Below are 20,258 nucleotides of genomic sequence, written 5' to 3'. Positions count from 1 at the left end.
TTTAATTTAATTAATTTTTTTCTTTTATATATGAATATAAATTGTGTAAACATATTGCAGTTGATTTTAAACTATCAAATTAGTTGAAAATGAAAAAAAATGTTTTGTATTTATTCATTATCTTGTGACTAATAAACTGAACATAATGCACTCACAATTTATTTTTTGTTTATTTTTGGAAATCATATATAGGGTGATAAGGAAGATGGATTAAAAGTTAATTAAACTTAATTATGATTTAAGGTTTGGCAGCAATAGTAAAATTTACAAACTGATTTAAACTTTGTTTTGACTTTAGAATGATTGAGTTCAAAAACCAATTAATTTAAATTGAATCAGAATCAATCAATACTTAAAACAGACTAACCAATTATTCTCTAAACCAGTTCATGAAAACATATTATAAATAAAACAGACTAAACTAAATTAAATAACAAACTTTTTAAGCAAACCATCACCAAAATTTAATATTTAAATCATACAAACCGACAATCACTATCCAAATTAAATTTTTTGCCATCGTCTCAAACATCTTACTCTTTTCTCTATGTTGGTTCACAGTTTTAATGATTCTTTGTAATAAAAATTCTAATGATTGAATTAATACGTCATTTTGGAGCTGAATGGGATTAATAGATCTGAGGACATTACAGACCAACAAAAAAAAACTGAGACATTACATGCTCTTAAGTTGTTTTCCAACTAAAAACCAAGTTGCCTGCAGCCTCATAGTAGAAAGAAAACCGTTTATTTGTTACAATCCCTAGATGAATGACGATGATTAGACAATGCAAACAAATATTCTCACACAATATAGAAGTTTTTAATAGGTTTTATTGAGTGAACAATCAAGAAGAAAACCCTCAAACAAAGAACAACATATAAAAGCAAATTAGGGAGATCATATGTAAAGTTTTAGCCAAGAAAACTAAATAATAAAAATGTAGATATGGGTAGCTGGGTGGATAAAGCACCATTTGGATTTGTCTATCAAGTCTAATTCATATTACGATTAGGTTCTTTTGTATTTCAAACCTGACATCACTCTTTTGTTTTTCTTAGCTCTCCATCTTTTCTGCAGTCTTTAGATTCTCTACCTTTGGAACATCATCAGCTATTTCCCTTTATCTGGGTTGAAACTTCACCCTCTTGCTGTACAAATGACAATACAACAGATCTGTATTAACTGACCAGATTCATGCTTTTCTTCCACATATACATGAATTTTAAGCAGGCATCCCTACGACATTGATGAAGCAGAACATGATAGCTAGGGCTACTCAAGATTCTTTCAAACTCGAACACCTGGATATGAGCTTCATGGTTACGGAACAATGAAAGGTAGCGTATCATCAAATCTGAAGTATCCATCATCTCGTGTCCATGAAAGAGATCTCGTAATGGCTCCAGTTCAATGGGTTTGGTATAATCCGAAGATACAAACTGAAAAACTTTTGTCCATTGCAAAAAATTAATTTCTCCGGGAGGACAAGGTGTCTCAGGTTGACCTGCTATACCGCCTGTGTATACACTGTGCCGTTCAGATATAAAACAAAGAAACCGTTAATGTCACAAAAACTTAACGCTTATGTATTTATGGTAAATGGCAAACCTGGCTCACTGTGCCATTTTGGTTCTTGCTCGTCATATTCTTCTTCATGATCACGATCGTGGTAATGACTATGACCATGTTTGGTAAGACTGTTCCTGATCTTCTAATCTTTTTCTCTCAATTTCTTGAACACTGTATTTGCTCCGGTCTATTGATCATCTTCTTCCTTGTTCCATAAATCTTATCCTGATTTCTGCATGAACTTAGCGTGATTCATATCCGATGTACATCTCGCATTTTTTTTTATCATATTGTCCAAACTCCAGTCCAATTCATGTTTTGTTTTCACTCTTTAAGTTAGAATATATATATATATATATTAGTTAAGAAATTACCTTATATCATCTTCTCGCTCCATTTCACTCTGAAAGTATCAAGATTCGTCTATCTTTGTTCTTGTTCTTTCTGCAACACCATAGTCCTTGTCTCCAAAACTATCATGACTTGAACCCTGATAAACAATTCCATTACCAATCAGATACTTAACTACTCTTTTTCTTAAACAAACATGAAAGCAATATCTATCAAGCAAATGGGTATACTATTCATGAGATGCGGTAGAACAATTTGATTGCTACGTGTGTGAATCAGGCTGTCAAAAATAGAAGAGGATGGAATTTAATTATTTTTTTTTCAGGAGAGAAAAATATGAGAAGAAAATCCTTTTAATTATAGAAACCATTTTGGTTCTACGTAACCTCATAAATGACAATGGCTTTCTCCTCTTTGAGCTGTAGCAATGCCTTCCTACATGATTCACATTCTCAAATATTGGTTAAACTGTAAAATCAAGGGCCTTGAGGCAAACAAAATCTTAGATATTAAGCATTATAGCATACCTTTCGTACTTTCTGCTCTTAGATAGTCTTTTTTTTCACCTGCTTATACAACCTAACGTTAAAATGGTGAGTTCACAAAACAAAGTATATAAAAATCAAAGTTAACTTACAACAGTTAATGCCTCTTCAAAGTTGTTTGGATGCCAATTGCTTCCTTAATCTGCATGATCTCTCAGTTTTTAAACTGTAAACACGTTCTAGGACACCCGGATTGCTCAGAATTCAGACAAACCTAATGGTAGATAACAAAGAAGAAGAAAAGGTATCAGTTTCGATCATGGTGTTCAACCCCAAAAGTCCCATTATAAAACAATTTTGATTGGTATTAAAACCTTTGAATTGTTTCTTTAGTGAACCAAGAGGCACTGTTACTATCTTCAGGCTTGAGAATAATCGAGTTACCTTTAGAAAGTTGATCTTCTGATGTCTTCAAGTGTGCAAGAAAAGGATCAAACAAACATGTAGCTATCTTCTCTGTCTTTCCATTAGTTGTTACCACAGATCACACCTAAAGCATTTTGTGACAAAAGTTAGTGCCTTTACACTTTCTAGCACAAAGCTTAACTAAACATTTTGGACACCATTCAAAAGGCTTTTGATCTTATCAGAGAACGAACCCATAAAAAATATTTAAGTGTGTAGACAATTTAGCTATACGGAGAAGATGGAATAACGGAATGGATAAACATACCATGATTCGAGCTGCCAGCGAGTCAGACCCGATGTCGGGATCTGAGAAAACACACCGATATGGATTAAACAGCCCCACGGATTAAAATCATCAAAACAATAAGAAATACGAACAGCTGGTCTTTGCAGATGCGAAGAGACATATTTTGGTTGAATGTAAAATTCTATGAAGGTGTTTAAATAGAAGGAGAAACGATGGGAGGTTGAAGGAGACATAAAGAAATGAGTAAAGAACACCATTGAGAATAATCAAGAGTGAAACTATAAGGAAAACGAAGAGTCGAGTGATTTTCGTCGTCGATCTTAGCTTTAAGAGATGGGCTTGATAGGGATGATGTGTCAAAAATTAAACTCTTGATTGGTTGATTTACAGCTTGAAAGTTGAGTATTATGCCTTTTTATTATTGTAAAATGTTTGAAACCACCTAAAAGTCTAGAAAAGATATCTCCGGTCTAGATACAGTTTGATAACGATATATAGCCACAACTCTATAATATAGATTGGTTATATTACGTGACATAACTTGTTCTGCCTTTTACACGCCTACAGGAAGAATACATTTCTCACCTACTATACGGTGTTCTGTTTAGGTAGTGTATATATTTTAGGCAAATCGTGAAAAAATGGAAACTTCCATATTCGGTTAAAAAGTTTCTTAAATCTAAACTAAATCTACCCTAAATCTCTCAAAATATATTTGAGAATATTTTCTCCATATTCTACAATGCAATGCGAAAGGTGATTGTTGTTGATAGAACTTTTCTAAAAAATAAATACAAAGGAGTTTTACTTGTTGCAACTGCAGTAGATGGTAACTCTAATTTGCATCCGATTGAATTTGAGGTTGTTGATTCGGAGAATGACGATTCATGGAGGTGGTTGATACCACTCAAATTACCCTAAGGAGTGTTACTCTCATCAAAAGAGGTTCAGATGTAGTACTTAGGGATCGAATCCACAAGGAGCTAGGAAACAATTAAATCTAGTGTTTATTAATTCTAAGAGTTGTAAATGTTTAAATGAAATAGCAATAGTAACAAGCGAAGTAAATAGTAAATGTAACTTGGTTGGAAATGATATTATACGCAGGGCCACTATTCAAGTGTTGGAGACTAGAATATCTATAGATGCCTATTTGTTGCATGCATGATATGTTAGAGCTCAACCGCTTAACTCAGTGATCAGCTGTCGCATGTTTCACTGGTTAACAAACTAGATCTCGTGTCTCAACGGTTAGTATGTTGACAACGAAAGAGTGTCGATCGATGGTCCTATAGGGACGTCGATGGTCCTAGATCTCGTGTCTCAACGGTTAGTATGAAGACATCGATCGACGGGTTCTAGCCAGGCCTATGCGCGAGTATGATATGCCCTATTAAGATACTAAATTGGCGGTTAGCACTCTCTAACAGTCCTAATATGATAGATAGATGTCAGGATGGGATAACAAGGGTGCTTGAGTATGCAATCCTATGATCATGTTCTAGTTAGCAAGGCTAAAACAAGCAATGAATACAAATCTATCATGAATATCACAACAAGGCAGATCTATAGTTTGGGGCTAATCCCACAAACCTATCTGAACCCTGGATCTAATAAATGAACTACTCAGACATAGCAAAGCAATTCATGACAATGAAGAAATGAGAATTCATAGTATAGATGAAAAGAAATGAAAACAAGGAGTTCCAATCACAAGTGATCTTCTCTCCAAAACTCTCTCTCTCTCTCTCTCTCAAAGTAAAACTGTAACAAAAAGCTCGCTCTGCCGTCAAAACACTTAGGCAGTATATAATCTACTAGGTTAAAAACCCGTCAGGGCATTTTCGTAATTTAGCTTGGACTTGGGCTTCAAGTCCGCTGGATCCAAAATGTCGCATGTCCAATGTCTCGACATCGATCGATGGTACTTGTGTACATCGATCGATATTAATCTTCATTTGTCGAGGCATCTCATGGTGTCGATCGACAGCACTGGATGTGCATCGATCGATTGTTCTTCCTCTCGTCGACCTCTACATGGTCAGCTTGGATGAAATGTCTTTTAAGCTCCAAAATGCTCCAAAGTCATAGCTTTACTCTGAAATGCACCTGAACCTGAAAACATACCTAGAAGAGTAGAAAACATAGATATATGTATAGTAAAACACCTATATACCATGGATGAAAACAAGTCAAATCCAAGTTATATCAACTCCCCCAGACTTACCCTTTTGCTTATCCTCAAGCAAAACATACAGACAGTCTCTCTAAAGCATAGAAATCTTTTCCTCAAAAATTTTGCAACCACATCTAAAAAATCCTTATCACAGAAGCACACTATGCAATATCCTAGCTTAGCAACCATTTTTAACCTAACACAACTCAGCAATTCACGTCTGACATCCCCTCTACTGACTTCATTTCTTAGCATAAATATAAAATGAATGTTACCTTGGGAGTATCGATCATAGGATGCAAGAATTTCATACAAGTATCTGAAACTGCAGGTAAAAGTTAGTTCCTAATTTCTCTCTCTCTAATTTTCTCTCTTGAGTCAAAGTCTGCTTCCATTGCAGGATCAGTGACCAAGATTGGACAGGCTTCCATGAATCAAAACTTAATGGTGGTAGCCACGAAGCTCTGTTCACTTCTTTTTGACCTATATCCAAGAATTCTTTGTGAAAGCGAGCCTTGAAGATTGCCGCCTCCAAGTCCCGTTTCGAACTCTTTTATTGGAGTCTTTATGAATCAAGCCTTAATGGTTTTAGCCACCAAGTCCTGTTCAGACTCATCCTAAGTAAGCAATAGATTTTTTTTTATTTGGATAGAACTGAAATATAAATCACTAACTATTCTAGGGTCAAAATTTAGAGAGAGAAAATGTGATAAATAATCTACACAAGGCGTTACCTTCCAGACCTGTCTGAAGAATCCGATCCCATGTATACCAAGCCCCAAGACAAGCGGTTATGTCAGTTTTAGTGTTGGAAATCAGCTTTGGTTAATTCATACGGTCAAGGCAAGTGTGTAGTTGATAGGTTGATCTGCTTTAGCATCTATAGTGCTATCTGCAATCAGTAAATCTAAAATGGTGCTAAAGATTGGTTAGATATTCAAGTTTAAATCAATATATGATCATAGTCCCATTTTCAATAGCTAAGCATAATTTATTAAAATTCCTTTTATATAAGAATAAAATAAATTATATCAGTAAATCTCCCCCCAGACTTAAATTACTCTATCCCAGTGTAACTCAGTCGGAGTTATGATGGAATAATTCATAAGTACGAAATGTAACAAGTAAGGAAGATACATCTGACCGTATTAGATATCGATCGATGTGGAAATGTTGCATCGATCGTCGTGTGTTTGTCTATGTCGAGCGATGTCGACGTCTCGTCGGCGGTCGATATTCAGGTCCTCCTACTTGGGTCTCCTAAATCTGAAAGAAATAAAATGAAAGTAAATAAATGCTAGCCAATAAAACCAAAATAAAATACCTAATAGTGGGTTGCCTCCCACTCGGCGCTTGGTTATAGTCATTTAGCTTGACTGTGGTAGTGATTGGCTATTTGGTGGATAAACAGCTGCTTGTTGGAAAACAAACATCCACGTCATCTCTGCACATTCTAGACCAAGATGCAATGAAACTTCTTGTGGCCTCATCATTTCTTGTCCATTTGTCATCCATCTTCTTAAGTACATTGGAGATGTTCTGTAGCCTATCTTGAACGTTGTCAATGCTGACCTGGTGCCAGCCTATGTTGTCATAGGCGTATGCTGAAAGTTCTGTCAGTTTCTCGTGCATTGACTCTATCGTTTTGTGTATCAGCTGCTCGCCGGCTGGTGTAGACTCGGCGTCGATCGAAGCGATTAAGTGTTCGTCGGTCGATCTCGGCGACTTACCATCGAGCGATTTCGCTCGCTTCCTGTCGATCGATGCTGATATCTGGTGTTGAGCTGCGAGTTGTCTCTGAATGGCTTTGACTTCTTTCTGTAGCCATTCTGTGTGGCTGTCTAGTCAACCAATTCTATTATCGAATGGAAAGTAGATGTCATCGCAGCGTTTGTCAAGTCGTTCCTCCATGGTGTCTATAGCAGTGTAGATCTTGGATGTGATCTTGTCAACCTCTTCTGCTGTGTAGGGAAGTAACTCCACAGGATTCTTGCCATCGATCCATGGCCCTCGTAGCCTGTCGATCGAAAATGAGTTTGCCTGCAAAAAATTTTGATTAGTAATTTTATCAATATCCCTTTGGCCATGAAGTATTTGACTAGACAATTTGTTTAAATATAGCATGACTGGTGATACGAAGCGGTCATGCATGTCCTCGTAAGTCTGCAGCCTATCATCCATGGCTGAGATCTTAGGGTCGAGCGATGTGATGGTACACAAGTCGATCGATGTGGCTGGTTGTTGGTCCTTCTTGCGAATGGTGTCCAGATCTTGCTGTAGTAGCTCGATTTTAGTGCTCAGCCAGTCCACGTTGTTGTTGAGAGGGTAGTACACGCTGTTTATCCTCGTGTTGATGTATGAGACTTCCCATTCATCCTTGTGTTCTGCTGAACATTGCGGTTCTGCAGGGATTTGGGCTGTCGGAAGACTGATGTCGATCAATGGTGCATGTGGTGCGTCGATCGATGCTGAGGTCGTGGCTTCCTTCTCAAGTTGCTGGCGTAAACTCTCAATTTCTGTCCTCATTTCTACCATACTTCTGAAAAGCTCATTGTAGCCTCCATTCAAAGGTTGATGTGTATCTTCTACCAATGATTTGAGCTCCTCTCCCAGTTTTTCCTGAGCTCCACAAATACCAGTCACCATCTCATTGATTTCATCTTTGGTGTAGAGTTCTGGTGCTAGTCTTGTGAGTGTGAAGGAAGTGGCTTGTTCTGGAAGACAGATGTGGCTCTCTTCAAAAAGAGGTGCTCTTTCCAGTAATTTCCCGATGTCGTCCTTTGTGACAGGTATCATCTCACCAGATACGCCTCGTGCGTGTCCACACTCATCTCTGTAGACTCCATACTCGTCCCTTCGTTCCCAAGTGAAATTTCTGGCTCCGTACATGTCAAAAGCGCGGTATCCAAATTCATAACGTCTGTCGATCGACGTCGGGTCATCCTTATCGGTCCACGTTGGTGTTATCTTGTCAGTCGGTGTCTGAGTTGTCCCGTCGATCGATGCTTGGCCTTTTGGTTGGCATGATAGATCTGGATTGATTTCTGCTGCGGCGACTCCCACGTGTTTGTTTGGATCGGTTTGAATGACGTCTGGAGTGCCATGTTGCTTTGAGAATAGGTTGTCAGGTCCATTGGCCACTTGAAGGATATCTGCTATGTCCTCTCTGGACACTTGTAAGATCCTTCCATCTATTGCACGTGCGTTGCCATCTGGGTCCCTGAAAATTCCAAATTCATCTGTTAGAAAACTTTAATCAATGTTTGCATTATCATTCAATTTAGAAATAGAAAGATTAGGTTTAAGAGTAGTATCGATCGATGTTGATACATATTCATCGATCGAGGGCAGAAAAATTTCTGCAGAACTTGTGTTCTTGAGATGATTGCTCTTCATGGATTTTCCTGTTGATGTAGACAGAAGAGTGTTCATCTTTTCTGCTTGTGTGTCTGCTCTGGTGTGTGGAGGTGGTTTCAGGGGTGAAAAATGTTTTAAATAGGTATCTATAAACCTAGTTGGAGAGGGAATGTTCTCCTGCTCCTGGATTTTCGCTGCGGCGCGAATATCGATCGATTTTCCTGTATGGATGTCGATCGATGTGAGCGGTTGTTTTGCTGGACGAGGGTGGGTATCGACCGATGTGGAGTGCACTTCGTCGAACGATGTTGGAAACGTGTTGGTGAACTTATGTGTTTCAAATCTTTCATCCTGCAAAGACATTTCTATTGCACGTTACTTCCAATAATCCTCATCGTATTCCTCTGTATGTTCCTCGTTAGGTGAAGTAATTACAGTGTCAACTGCAAAACTTTCATGGAAACCACTGTTTGCCCAACTGCCTATGGAATAATCATCACGTCCTCTCTTGCTTGGAGGTTGGAAGGCAAAGTGTGGGTAACAATGATTAGGTAGAGCGAAATGGTCAACCAGCTGATCAACGTCGAGCGATGTGTTGGTGCGGTTATCGGTCACCGTTAATAATTTTTCTCTTAGGTTGGATAGGGTCGTTGTGGATGTTGGGGTCTATCAGCGTCAGACACAATTTTTTTTTGTTCATGTCACATACAGCTCCTACTGTAGCTAGGAAAGATCTTCCAAGCAGAAGTGAAGAGTTCCAGTTAAGTTTGATGTCCAGGACATGAAAATCTACCGGGACAAGGGCATTACCAGTCTGTACCTCCAGATCTCTTATGATTCCTCCTGATCGTTTTTCTGAAAGATCCACGAAGGTGAAGGATTCTGTTGAAGGTTCGATGGTCAAACCAAGATGGTCTGCCATGATCCTAGGGAGGATACTGACTGATGCTCCTGTGTCACACATTGAATGGGGAAATTCAACACCCTTGACTACGCATGGTATTGCAAACTTCCCAGGATCACTCTTCTTCGACAATGTGATCATGTGTCTCATCTTCTCTCTGACTTGATGAAACATTCTCCTAATGTCTTCCTCAGTTACCTTTGTTTATCTGAAGAACATCCACAACCTGTGTGTGAAGTAAGCTTCATCAAAAGGTTTTTCGATTGGGATTCTGAGGATTCTTTTAGTGAAACCATCCATCTCCTTATCGTTAGCTTCCCTCTTAAGGTTCTTAGGAATTTTCTCCTTTCTTTTCCTTAACCTTCTCCCTTCAGTTTCCTGATCTTCTTGAACTGGTTCTGGTGAACTATTTAAAGGGTTGGGTTTTGGTTCGGGTGGGCTAGCTAATGGTTTTGGTGGTGGTTTGAGTGTGTTGATATAGTCATTATCGATTGAGGGTAACCGCACTCGGTATGTCAGAGGTGCCTGTCGATCGATGGGAGGTGTGTTGTGACGATCGACGTCGGACTCACTCTGTCGATCGATGGTTGGGTCAACCGATCGATCGATTTTATCATAGAAAGGGGAGGGTGGGTGAGGATGCTTAGCTGCGAATTCCTCATGAGTTAGAATTCGAACTGCATTGCATTCAGTCGATTTAGCGGACGACGTCGATCGATGACTGGAGTAATCCGTCCATCGATCTTCGTCATGGTCGGTCGATCGATGCGAGTTCATCGACATCGGTCGACACCATTGGGATCCGCCGAGACTCATGGAGCTTTCGATTTCAAAGTCTCCTTCCTCAAGCTTTTCATGTCTCTCCACTTGCCAGAAATCATCATCTATGATGGCATTTACGTGGTGTTTTCCTTTGTCAGCTCCATCCTCTCTAGCGAAAGCTTCTTGCCTCTTTATACTTTCGCCAGTCTGAATCACTTGCGTTTCAAGTTTCCTCACCTGAGTCCCTAAGGTCTCGATTTTGGTGTTCAGATTGTTGTAGGCGGAGTCAATTTTACCGTTGAAATCCACGGTGATTTGTTGTTGTCCCAACAGTACTCGATCAAGCATTTCTTCGATCTTGCTTTCCTGAGTCTGGGTGGTGGATTCTGGTAGTAGGAGTTCGAGTAGCTTTTGCTGTTGTTGAAGGGGTTTTGAAATTGTGAACTCTGGTTACTTCTTTGACCATTTCCAAAGAAGTTTCTGTTTCCGCCCTGGTTTCCAAATTTCTGGAATCCGGTACCTTCGATGTAGTTCACATTTTCTTCTCCTTCCGTATCTGCTACTTCTCCTTCAGCTAAACAGACTTGCTTCCTAAGAAGCTCGTGCACCACATCTAACTTAGCTCTTACTTCGTCCATCTGTTCCTTCCCGATAGAGGCTACAGACTTCTTCCGTTCACAGTCAGTGTTTATGGTGCTGCTGCTGTTAGCAAGGTTTTCGATAAGTCTCCCAGCTTCTAACGGATTCCGTGTAGTGAAGTTTCCTTCACTCGCCGTATCAAGAGCCATTTGATACTGTAAGGCGAGACCTCGGAAGAAAGTGCTTAGCAGCTGCACTTCGTTAAATCCGTGGTGTGGACAGTCTCGCTGGAAGAACCTAAATCTAATCCACACATCTTTGAAGGACTCTCCAGCCTCCTGCGAGAATGTGGAAATTTTGTTTCGAAGTTCTTCAGCATGCGCCTCATCGAAGAAGTTTCGTAAGAAAGCATTCTTGATGTCGGCCCTGGATGTTAAGGATCCTGTGGGTAGCTGCCTAAGCCAGTGCATCGCTTCTCCATTCAGTGTGTATCTGAAGAGCTTGCACAGCAGGTAATCTTCGGGGACTCCTTCCATCCGAATAGCAGCGATTAAATCCTCGAACCGTTCTAGATGGTCCATAGGATGCTCGTGCGGTAACCCAGAGTAGGGTATCTGCGACACGAGAGTGTAGTATTGAGGCTTCAGCTCAAATTCTGCTTCTGGATCTCCGAAAGTCGAATAGCTGATCTGTTGGAATAGTACTCATCTGGGCGATTGTAGTCGGCCAGTGGTTTCGATCGAGCGTCCTCATCTACAGGTTGAGCAGCTCCTAGTCAGCATCAGCATCAGGGATTACAGTCCCCTGAGCGTCTATTTTCTGACCTGTTGCATTACGCAGATGACCGTCCTGGTCATACAGGTTTTCGTTCTCGTCCTGTGTTAGAATAATAAAGTTTACCATTTTTGACGACACGGTATCGATCGACGTACGCGGTGTAATATCGATCGTTGTCGAACGATTAGGATCGATCGACGATGAAGGTCTGGTGTCGGTCGACGGTTGGTTGTGAGTATCGATCGACGACGAAGTTGTTGCGTCGAGCGATGAGAAACGTTGACCTCTACGGATGGTGCGTTCCAAGTGAGCAGGATCGTCTGAGAACAGCAAGTCTTTCTCCTTGTTGCTTCTGGTACCGCTGGGCATGCACCTGAAAAGACAAGAAAAAGATTATGTTAGAAAGGGGGTAGAGAAGAGAATAAGAATCAATAAAACTAAATCTAATGGCGATCAAAGCTCCCCGGCAACGGCGCCAAATTTGATACCACTCAAATTACCCTAAGGAGTGTTACTGTCATCAAAAGAGGTTCAGATGTAGTACTTAGGGATCGAATCCACAAGGAGCTAGGAAACAATTAAATCTAGTGTTTTTTAATTCTAAGAGTTGTAAATGTTTAAATGAAATAGCAATAGTAACAAGCGAAGTAAATAGTAAATGTAACTTGGTTGGAAATGATATTAGACGCAGTGCCACTATTCAGGTGTTGGAGATTATAATATCTATAGATGCCTATTTGTTGCATGCATGATATGTTAGAGCTCAACCGCTTAACTCAGTGATCAGCTGTCGCATGTTTCACTGGTTAACAAACTAGATCTCGTGTCTCAACGGTTAGTATGTTGACAACGAAAGAGTGTCGATCGATGGTCCTACAGGGACGTCGACCGATATACTTTTACCTACGTCGACCGATAGTCAGTTGAGGACATCGATCGACGGGTTCTAGCCAGGCCTATGCGCGAGTATGATATGCCCTATTAAGATACTAAATTGGCGGTTAGCCCTCTCTAGCAGTCCTAATATGATAGATAGATGTCAGGATGGGATAACAAGGGTGCTTGAGTATGCAATCCTATGATCATGTTCTAGTTAGCAAGGCTAAAACAAGCAATGAATACAAATCTATCATGAATATCACAACAAGGCAGATCTATAGTTTGGGGCTAATCCCACAAACCTATCTGAACCCTGGATCTAATAAATGAACTACTCAGACATAGCAAAGAAATTCATGACAATGAAGAAATGGGAATTCATAGTATAGATGAAAAGAAATGAAAACAAGGAGTTCCAATCACAAGTGATCTTCTCTCCAAAACTCTCTCTCTCTCTCTCTCTCAAAGTAAAACTGTAACAAAAAGCTCTCTCTGCCGTCAAAACACTTAGGCAGTATATAATCTACTAGGTTAAAAACTCGTCAGGGCATTTTCATAATTTAGCTTGGACTTGGGCTTCAAGTCCGCTGGATCCAAAATGTCGCATGTCCAATGTCTCGACATCGATCGATGGTACTTGTGTACATCGATCGATATTAATCTTCATTTGTCGAGGCATCTCATGGTGTCGATCGACAGCACTGGATGTGCATCGATCGATTGTTCTTCCTCTCGTCGACCTGTACATGGTCAGCTCGGATGAAATGTATTTTAAGCTCCAAAATGCTCCAAAGTCATAGCTTTACTCCAAAATGCACATGAACCTGAAAACATACCTAGAAGAGTAGAAAACATAGATATATATATATATAGTAAAACACCTATATACCATGGATGAAAACGGGTCAAATCCAAGGTATATCAGTGGTTCTTCAGACAGTTGAAAGTAGTTATTGCTGATTGTCAAGACCTAGGTTTTGGGTCAGATAGAAATGCGTCTATTTCTAAGGTGCTAAACTTTTTATGATGCTAGACCTATTGGGTGTTAAGGGCATCGCTTCTCTGTCTGCAGATCATAGTTCAAAAATATGATCTCAGTGAAAGGAGTCAATTTTTACTTGCTGATAGAACTACTATCTCACTTCCACCTACCACAAACCTACCTTGTACAGAAAGCAACACTTTTTTACTAAAGAGTTCATTAACCAGGTGGGCCATGTGATGAAGAAACATTCAAGCAGTGGACTTCTCGTAGACCTTACAAAGTAACATGAAACTGAGTGATGGTGACGATGAAGAGCTACATGAGACTGAAATGGCCATGTAGAAGTGGATGCACTCCAAAAAACAGTGCGCTTCTACCCTTCCACGTCAGCAACTAGCATCCTCTTTGTTGCGAGAATCAAGAAAATGGCACCAAAGAAAAAGGTGTTGTGATGCCACTAATTTCTATTAGTCTATTACAATCTCACTTTTAAAAATTTGATCTCAATTCAATGTTCTTGACTGAAGAATAGAAAGTAGTTTGCTTAGAACAATTAAGTTTTATAATTTGCCAAATCCCAATTCATGAACTGCAGCCGATTTGTGTCCACTAGAACTTACCACTTTTCAAATGTCAAATTCTTCTGTACTATGATATTGTTTGTAGCGAGATGCTGATATGTATTCCAATAAAAACATATTACAATATTGTTGCAAGAAAAAATGAAAGATGCATACAATGAATAATTGACAATGGCATCAGCTCCTTTATCTACAGAATACAATAGTAACAAAATCCATCACAAGCTTGCTTAGTAGACTTCAACATTCCTCTGCTCACTCCTCTTTAATTTCTTCTTGTACTCCAACCAATCGATCCCTGCAACCATGAGCAGCAGAGACTTGGTTGGTTCCCCCCCCCCCCCCCCCTTGAAACCACACATGTAAACAAAGGTGTTGTCTTTTTTTTCAGCAACTCCCACAACTCTTCTGCATACTCTGCCATTCTTGTCTGAATGTACATTTTCTCTCCCTTCTCGTTCGCTTGTTCTCTGCTCACCGCAAGCTTATTGTGACTAGGATCAAACTCCTGTCATTATTATCCACATAGGTCAACCCACCTCTTCGTACAAGAGGAGATTAGTTTACCGTGACTAAGATTACCTCCTTGTAGAGCAGTGAGATGTTTGTGGATACATCCAAGAAGAGCCATGCCAAACCGTTGAACTACATATATAGCCAGTCAATGTCAAATGGTGAGTGAGTCTAATGGTGACCGTCCAACGAAACCGTAGAAGAAGAACAAATCTCCAGTTCCCTGATTCGTGTCTGAGAAGGAAAAGGAGGAAGATGAAAACGAGATTAGAGAAAAAATCAAATCAACACATACCGTTTGTGAGAAATCGTAGGATTTGATGAAACTAATGAGGAAATGCAGAACTGAACCGACGACGACGAGCAAACGAGGACGACGAAACAGAGAACACAGAAGAAGAAACATAGAAGAAGAAATAGAGAAGAAGAAACATAGAACATAGACTAGACTATGGGTTTTAGCCGATGAAGGAGGTGAAATCGCCATTGAAGAGAGGAAAAGAGATTGGCGGAGAAAATGATATATGGTAATTAGGTTTACCGATGTGTATTTACCTTTTATCTATTTTACCTTTTTTTTACTTTATCAAACTATATTAAGAAATCTAATTAAAATATCTAAATATAATAAATAAAATTTAATTTAGATTAATTTGGGGGTATAAGTGTATTTACAAAAATTAAAGTTCTAATGAGACAAAAAATGTAGATAAAGTTTTAGAGAGACAAATCCAAGTTGAAAGTGTCTCTTTTTTCCAATTTTCCCTAGAAAGAACCAGCACAATCAGATAAATTATTCGAAATAACCAAACCAATGCGAATCTCAGTAGCTTGTCCTCCACGATATCAAAACAGAGTAGGATTGGTAATCCGAATCAACCAAAGGCAAACCAGCAATACGATATTCATCTACTCGTCCTGTCTTAGCATAGATAAAAGATTAAACAGCCTTTTCACTTAGTTGCCATAAACTGACATAATAGGTATCTCAGAAGCTCTCCGTGTTTTCCACAGGTTCCAGATTTACTAACGTGGAGAACACCATTGATTCAGATTTTGTTTCTCTCAATACACCTTCCAGATCCAGTCCTTTGATCTGCTCTATAATCTCTTCACGTTTGATTCTCGTGCAAGAAGAGATATTTAGAAGTTGAAGCTTCTTTAGCTGATCAACGCGTGGGGTGCGCTCCAAACTTGTGCAACCTTGTAGAACTATTTCCTTAAGACTAGTTGCTTTTGAGAGTTCATCAACTTCAACTAGTTTCTGAGAATGACTAAGATTTATTATCTTCAACTTCGCTAGACTCTAACAAACCAATAAATGTAAGAGCGAAAAAAATGTGAGGTTGTCGGAATCTGGCTATAAGGCATATTGATTTTATCGTTACCTTGGATCTACCCCAGAGATTCTGAAGCTGACTATAAGGCATATTGATTTCAACAAGGTGGCTTAGATCAAAATCATGAGGCAGTGATTGTAGGGGATAATGTGTAGAAGCCGGAAAACCGGACTGATATAAACGATAAAATAAAAGCGATGTTAAGGAAATAAACGAATGTAAAAAGCGAATACAAGAACGATAAGAAATAGTATTCGCGAAGAGACATGGAGTCGAGATATGATCTCTTTCCTTAACTCAAAATATTCGCTCCGTTAGTGAGACAGGACTGTACGAATATATAGTCCCAGGATACAACCATGGCAGACGAATCACGCCTCACCCGTGATCGCCCTATCGAACTATAAACTCTACGAAACACTCTCGTATTTAAGACTTACGCTAAGGGATTTTCGCTGTCGGTTTGATGTGTAAAACGTTAGGGAAATGAGAAGAGAGACGAGTTGTATTTAAAGAGATGGACGAGGAGCGACTTCCCGTAACTGTTGCATAACGTGCGCTCGTTAGTGGGGATTTGGCAAAGATCTCGGGAAGTTCAAATTACGAACTTATTCCCAAGACTCGCAATCTCTCTCTTTCTTATCTCGTTTAAATATCTCGAGAGGATAAACATCATGACGTTTTTATTTTCTAGACAAACTGCTTGTCGTTTCAAAATAAAATGCATGTTGTTTTTGAGATTTTAAATGGCAAGACCCAAGACCCAAGACCCAAGACCCAAGACCCAAGACCCAAGCCCCAAGCCGAGCCGGCCGGGCGGCGGCGGCGCGCGCGTGGGGAGCCTTCCTCTCTCTCCAAGTTGTTTAACACATGATATCAAGTGACCATATATAAACACCTCATTTTCTCTTGTTCCCATCGATGTGGGATGTTTCCCATTTCTCTTCACACAACCTTTTATTATTTTAGCCAATTGGGCTTTAGTAATTTAGGTCCAACATAATGTTCCCAGTGAAGTAGCTTGAGCTCATAAGGCAGAGAACTTAGTCCCTCGGGTAGATGGAGTTCTTGAGTAGGTTCAGAGCTTGAAGTGTAAACCTTCAACAGCCGAAGATTATACATATTCTCAAACGCCATAGGATTAACAACAACGTTTAAATTTGCTGTGTTAAGAAAAATCCCTTCAATAACTTCAGTGCCCTGGAAAAAATAAACACACAAAGATTATCTAATAAAGAGATTTTTATATACAAACTGGTTTAGTGTTACAAAAAAAAATACAAACTGGTTTAACACCACCGAACAATTTAAAGGCAAAAGGAATTTCCTAAGTTAGGTTCTTACACCTAGTCTAAGGAACTAGATGTCTCACTATGTAACTGACTAAGGTTACAAGCCTAACCTAATATTTAGCCACAGCAATTTGTTAATATGGTAAAATAGTACATGCTATGGTCTCAGGCCTTTGTAAATTACGGTTTTCGACCTTCAACCTCCTAGTAACTAAAAAATACGGAAAAACATCAAAATGTGACTAGTAGTACCTTTGGTTCAATTTCCTCAAGTAAAAGTCTAATGCTTGAAGGATCCCATAATCTGCGACGCCTCAATATTTGATAATTTTCTTCACTGACGATTTCCCGAGCAACATCCCTAGTCAAATTGTGTATCTCAACTTTTCTGTTCTTTGATATCATCAACAAAGATCTCTCGACCAGACGCTCTATTCCAACGTGTGGGAAGAAACCACACCCTTCAAATATTTGCATGATACGATCCAACTCTTCACCATTAAAGAAACAAGCAACGTCTAGGAATATGCTCCTCTCATTGTCACTTAGCACATCGTAGCTGCTCTTTAACATATCTATAATCTCCCGCTGAGGCCATTGCCGCTTGATCTTCTCGAAATCTGCCTCCATTTCTTCTTCTTTCGTCCTCCCCTCTAGCTCTCTGCCATATAAGCAAAGAGCTGTAGGATTCCCATTAGCATACTCAACAACCTTATTTGACGCTTCTACTAGTTTACTATCACTTGGTTTTTCTTCTGGGAACGCAAGCCCGTAGAATAACTGTAGAGCCTCCTTCTTGTTTAAGGACGGTACCTCCTAAACACCCTCAACCTGACACTGATTAAGGACTTGCTTGTCTCTGGATGTTATGATTATTAGACTTGCGACACCAAAACAATCAAATCCTCCAAGGAAAGATTCGGCTTCCATCGGGTTGCGCACATCATCAAGAACAACAAGAATTGTTTTCCCTATTAGTTTCTCGACCGAATGTTCTTCCCGCAGTATGTGTAGCCCCTTCTCATGAAACATTACATGGAAGTCGTGGAGGAAGCAAACAACTTCAAAGTCGTGAGACATTTGGTTAAAGACTGCTTGAGCGATGGTAGTCTTTCCTATGCCAGGCATACCCCAGATTCCTAGCCGGTATAATTTTTGAGATTGCTTGCACATCCGCAACAATCTTATCTACTAACTCTGAGTCACTGCAAGTTGTCAACACATGGTTATTTTCATTATTTGAACTTTAATATAGTAATCTTTCTTTTTTTTTTTTTCTTCAAAACAGCCGTCGACAAAATAAATAAATAATTAAAACATCTCTTCATTTGATATATCCACATTAAGAGATGTAAATAATAAGGTCACATTCGTTTTTGTATTTACAGAATACAACATCTGAATGTTATCTAATTATGTTCTTTTATATAGTTTATATTTGCGTCGTGATACAACATCTAGATGTTTAGTTGTTTGTTTTTGATTTTATAATAGAACTAAAATATCATTAGTTAAAAAGATGAATATATAATTAATAATTAATTAATTTTGTATTTGACAAAATATGTCTTAAATCGTATTTGTAACAAAATAATTATAATTAATTAATTTTTTGAAAACCAGATTTTAAGGTTTTGACAGAAATCAGATTTTACAATTTTGGCTGGAAATCCGATTTTTCGACAAAACATGAATTTATGATTTTTGGTGAAATATTATTTTTTGGTTCGGGGGATGTGATTTTGCAGTTTTAGTGAAAAAAATAAACTTATAGTAATTTCAATGAAAAAAGTGATTTTATGATTCTGGCTTGAAACATGATTTTAGGTTTAGAGAAACAAGATTTTGCAATTTTTGGCGGGATATTACAAATTTAAACATAAATACATTTTACTGAATTCTTTTCAGTATAACCTAAAATAACCTAAAATCCTGCCGCATAAAATCTGCAACCACGGCAAAAAATTCTACAGTTTTATTTCTTTCCAAAATAACTGTTTTTTTTAGTTTCTACTAAATGGATTACTAAATAAATTTTCTGTCATTCATTTGAAAATATGTATCTTAACGAAGAGTAGTAAATAAAAAAACTAACTAATACAAACTTACTCTGGTTGTTCATTTGATTCATAGCCTTGTAACTTGGCCGCTTCAATCAGACCGTTCGCCATCTTTCCACTCTGTCGTCTTTGGAGAACAAGCTTCGGTGCTCTGAAAAGCCACTCCGAACCTCTCCAACTGTTGCTCAACCACGGACGGAGCGACGTCACCGTAAAAGACTGGAATCACTACAGGGCCGTTTTCACGTCGCTGGAGATCCAAAAACTTCGTGAGCATTTCCAAGGACATCGGCGAGAACGCATAGTTTTCAGAGAAAATCACCACAAAAACCTTAGCTCCTTCTATGGCCTGTTGAGTCGCCGCTTGAGAGAAATCTTCTCCGAGGAAGGTCAAGATGTTTCTCCGACGGAAAGCCGCCGAGAGATGGCTGACAAAGGAGTAGCGCGTATCCTTTGCGCTGAAATCGATGAATACATCATGTTGATTCATGCTCGAAATTTCCATTAAATTTGTTTTGGAGGTTCTTAAGGTTATTTTTAACATGACATATTTGATTATTTACATTAACAATAAACTAACTAATTTGATTTTTTTAATTATAACAAAATCTGTTGAAAAATAATCTAACCAAATCTTACTAAAAAATCTAAATATTTATAAATTAATATATTAATTTATTTCGAAATTCGTAATATAATATTATTATAAATCAATGCTAACTAATATTTTATTAAAAATAAGAAAATAAAATTTATATACAATTTTTTTTATAAATTTTATAATTATATTCTGTATTATCTAAAATAAAAGTGCCATATGAATTAAATATGAAAATATATTAAATAGGTAAATTAACAGATTTTTATTTTTTAAATTGTTTTCATTTAAATAAACTATCACTCATCATTAAAATGTGTTAAAATTCGAA

The 20,258-nt window shown here is 38.5% G+C and overlaps 1 long non-coding RNA gene, 1 other non-coding gene and 1 pseudogene across 8 annotated transcripts; 1 reads left to right on the top strand and 2 right to left on the bottom strand.

Moving 5' to 3' along the window:
* Positions 1–812: 812 nt before the first annotated feature.
* Positions 813–3,500, bottom strand: LOC106417636. Of its 7 annotated transcripts, none has more exons than XR_007328427.1 (9): positions 3,143–3,496; positions 2,854–2,959; positions 2,562–2,683; positions 2,452–2,490; positions 2,311–2,355; positions 2,155–2,204; positions 1,948–2,063; positions 1,613–1,805; positions 813–1,531 (listed from the first exon to the last, which is right to left on the bottom strand). It is a non-coding gene; the product is annotated as an uncharacterized LOC106417636 (long non-coding RNA). The 7 variants fall into 7 exon arrangements; XR_001283367.3 differs by having other exon boundaries at positions 2,311–2,359; positions 3,143–3,493; XR_007328425.1 differs by lacking the exon at positions 2,155–2,204 and having other exon boundaries at positions 2,311–2,359; positions 2,784–2,959; positions 3,143–3,500.
* A 7,666-nt stretch (positions 3,501–11,166) lies between these two features.
* Positions 11,167–11,273, top strand: LOC125593701. Its single transcript, XR_007329599.1, has one exon. It is a non-coding gene; the product is annotated as a small nucleolar RNA R71 (small nucleolar RNA).
* Positions 11,274–14,533: 3,260 nt separating this feature from the next.
* LOC106416930 lies at positions 14,534–19,819 on the bottom strand (annotated as a pseudogene).
* Between the last annotated feature and the right edge of the window lie 439 nt (positions 19,820–20,258).

The sequence above is a fragment of the Brassica napus genome, chromosome C9 (assembly GCF_020379485.1).
Source record: "Brassica napus cultivar Da-Ae chromosome C9, Da-Ae, whole genome shotgun sequence".
Taxonomy (NCBI): domain Eukaryota; kingdom Viridiplantae; phylum Streptophyta; class Magnoliopsida; order Brassicales; family Brassicaceae; genus Brassica; species Brassica napus.
Note: the sequence above shows the minus strand (reverse complement) of the source record. Positions and strands in the feature narration are given on the sequence as shown.